The sequence below is a fragment of the Temnothorax curvispinosus genome, unplaced genomic scaffold (genome assembly GCF_003070985.1).
Source record: "Temnothorax curvispinosus isolate PA1 unplaced genomic scaffold, ASM307098v1 QBEX01013117.1, whole genome shotgun sequence".
NCBI classification, from domain to species: Eukaryota; Metazoa; Arthropoda; class Insecta; order Hymenoptera; family Formicidae; genus Temnothorax; species Temnothorax curvispinosus.
In genome coordinates, this window is record NW_020222897.1 from 31175 (window position 1) to 35197 (window position 4023).

Genomic DNA, 4023 nt, shown 5'->3' on the forward strand with positions numbered 1-4023 from the left:
GTAAGTCTCTGCCAGTTGTTGACTAATTTCGTCGCAACGTCGCGTCGACCATTCAAGTTACTCAGCGTTAAGAGAAAGTGTTCTCACGAAATTTGGAGTTATCTTTTGAGATGTTGATGAAGATGATCGATCATTTTTTCGAACTTTTGAAATTTTTGTTTTATAATGAACGAATTTAAAGTTTAATTAGAATTTATTTCAAATTTGTCGACTAATGATACACCATTATTTGTTTTCATATTTCTGAAAAATTTGATTCATGAGAAGCTACTTATCTCTGTGGATTTATAGCTTGAAAATTATTGACTAAATTAAATATTTTCAACTTCAAACATCAGAAGAAATAACTTTTACATTGAATCTGGAATATATTTTAGAATACACGTTAATATCATTATATCATTCATTACTTCGCATTCATAAAGTATCTGTCATATTAAAACTGTGATTTGAAAAACGGACATGTCTACAATTAATTTTTCTTTCTCCTTTGAGAGAGACAAGTTGAATTAAGTTGACGGATTTCCTTTTCCGCACAAAATTGCGCGCACAGCTATGTTAGCGGGATAAAAAACAGGGGAATTTTTTTTCTCTTGCGCGCGACGCATTCCGACCGGATATGTAATGCTGATTTCCGGCAGCTCGTTAGTCGCCACGAGCCCGAGCTCCCTCCTCCGATCGGTATCTTCGTCTCGTCGGCGGCGACGCGTAACGCTCGTACGCACCTAACTCGCTCGCGGCGCGGCAAGATGAGAGCCGGCACGGAATCAATTACATAAGTTCATATGCATAGAACGCGAACGAACCGCGACGAAACGATAGTCTGCATGATGTATGCGCGTACATGCATCAATATTGCGTTCCGTTGCGTGCATCGGAAAAAGTTTTGCCTGAAAGAGATACTAGGAGATTATAGAGGAAAAAAATACTCGAAATGTCTCATTAGATACTCATGACATGCATTAGTAATTAGACAGTAAAACAATAGATAATTAACAAGCTAAATTTATTCATATAAAAGTGAATAATTTAAAGCGCAAATGAAAGAATGACTTTCCTATAGCAACAGTATTTTTTAAGATATGATGGATTTTACATAAAATATAAAGAGGACATTTTTATTAGACAAAATATCTAGGAAATAGACATAAAATTGTAACTCAAATTGAATTAGTCTAGTGGATTCCTTTTTATTATATCTATTCGCAAATTGAATAGAAACATGTTAATGAAAAAATCACGAAGACATGAAGAGATGATATTTTTCTATTTTCATCCAAATGCAAACTTCAAAAAATCGATATCGCATTGACATGCTTTACGTATTTGCTTCCGTTTTATTCTACGTCGGGGTAGACTATTGCCGTGACACTTGAATAAATAAATCCGCTTCTCAAACGCGACGGGAACGTTATTGTAAAATACGAGCTTTGGTTTCTGTCGCGAGTCTTCGCGCGCGAGAGCGCATATGTATATCTGAAAATAAACGCGAAGCGAAAAATATCGTTTGCGAGATACGGCGGAGCACCATAAATAAATCTCGTCTCGCTCGCGCTTCGTTCTCTCGATCCACAGCCATCAAAAGTTGTGCATTATTTTCCCTCGAAGAAATCTAACAACGTTATCGTATTTTACGGTTGGCTGGACGGCGGCGAATAGGATGGGTTTTCTTCTTGGATGTGCGCGGACAAATTTTTCTCTCAAAACTGGACCTTATCTAACTCGCCGTGCGCTTGCCGCGCGAAACATTCACTTTTTGTCGCGCATTTTTTATATTCAAACTTTCGAAATGTTTGAAATGCAATCAAATAGTCAAATTTCATCATTTGCTCGAATTCAAGCGAACTTTTATATTCTCGGAATTTTTACCGTAATTTTAATCGGCGAGATATTTAAAAAATTAAAAATTTTAACTATCAACAGGCACGGGGCCGAAAAAATCGACGCTATATTCCGCGAGGAATATTTCACGAATGTATTACGTTGAAATTGCTGTAGCGTGTACACAGGACATTGTGTGCACGCACGGAGTCGTGAAATCCGCGCGTTTTCCAACGGACCTCGGTGTATCTCTCGCCTTGGCACACATCGGGACCGTCGTCGTTCTCGTCATCGTCGTCCCGCACGTACGTGCTCGTTCGTAACCTTGTTCGCGAGCCATGTAACGCCGGACACGTATTCGCGCGTCAATCAACTCGTGTACGTGTCGCGGATGCGCCCGCGGCTCGCCCCGGCTCGGCTTGGCTCGGTTCGACTGCAACAAAATTGGGAGGGCACGCGCGTATGTGCTCGCGGCGGAAAACCCGACGACACTTGAGTGTACACGTCACAGTGTTAACTGTTAAACGTTCCGGTTAACTGTAATGCTGCTCTTTCGTACGTTCTAAAGAGAGAAGCAGAGAGAGAGAGAGAGAGAGAGAGAGAGAGAGAGAGAGAGATTTTCGCATAATTTTGCGGAGAAAGAGTTTACTGCGTGGCAATAAAGTTTTATACTCGTGAATAGATATAGCAGCTTTGCTGTACATATCAATTTTATAGAGGTGAGGGAGGAGTAGGAAGGAATAAGTTTGCGCTAAATTACGACAGTAAAAGACATCTTTCATCATGTTTGCAGTTGTCTTCGGTGCTCATTTCACAGTTAAATGCTAATAGACTTTTTTGTATGCTTTTGTATTGCTGTGTGATTTTTTTTATCTATTTACATATGCAAACCGTGCACTCCGCAAGCTGCAATTTTAAATGCAAATTTTATGTATCGATTTTAGGGGCAAATATTGTATAGATTACGATAAATATGCGCTTTGATGATATAATAGACCCCATATGATGTTTCAACGTGTAGATTTTGCTGAGGGTATAAAGTTCAACCAAGATAGAAATTGGCATGAACTATTTCTGCTCTTTGTGCGATAATTGCAGCGAGTATTTTCACTTGGCGTCTCTCGTCGCTATCCGCGGTTCATGGCAGCCGCTTTGTCGAAGCCGTTTTGAAAGTATACCGACACGTCGATACACACAGCCGATTGACTCGCGTCATCTATTATTCGCCGCCCGATTCGGCGAGTGACACCGATACGACTGCTCTCCATTGTAATAGCGGCGTCATTATTTTTGCACACTACGATTTGCCGGCGATATTATTAATGATCACCGCGCTATTCGAGAGAGGTAATATTTAACGAACGTATATTTACATGCAAACAAACGATATATAATCTCTGTTCTGGCAGTGTATTGTTTTTCGACTTTATAGTTGTCACAGGTATTTCCAGGTATTACGTTCAAATTGCAGTCAATCCTCAATTCATCACTCTTTATTTTCAACTTTCGATTATCAGACTACCAAGTAAATTCTTAAAGTTTAATGACGATTAATTCTCAAAATTTTTCAAAGTGCTTAACTCTTTTGAAAGTTAGTTCTCTCAACTCATCCTCGGTAAATTTGAGAGGTACGTGAAACGTGAAAGAGATAAATTCAGGGTGTTCAAAATTCGAAGGATCATCGAGGTGATTATGACGATCTCATTTAATTCCGTGTCGATAGATTTTAATAATTCGGACGTGCGGTTAATCGAGCCGCGATGAATGAGTGGATTAACGCGCGGAAAAGGATCCGCTTGACGTGCCGTTTGATAAATATTTTTGATCGCGCCCCCGTCGACTCGGAATTGACGCTCATCGATGTCGGAACGGGTGCGGAGGTTGGGCGAAAGCCGAGGGACATGGCGTGGTGGCCTGAGCAAAGTGGCATCGTCGACTGCTCTATGCACCGAGGGGAATAATCCGTTATAACCCTGGTATGGAGAGAGTTAGGGGTTCTCAAACTCGTTTTATATAAGACTGTTCTACATTATTCTAACAACATTTAAGCAATTGGAGCAAAGCATTTATTTATTTATTTCTGTACAACGTGTATTTTGCAGTGATTTATTACGATTAAGTGTTTGTAGAAATTTTATTTTATTCTTTTAAGAAATTAAAATATTTTCTTTGTAAATGTTAATATTTATCATAATAATTGTT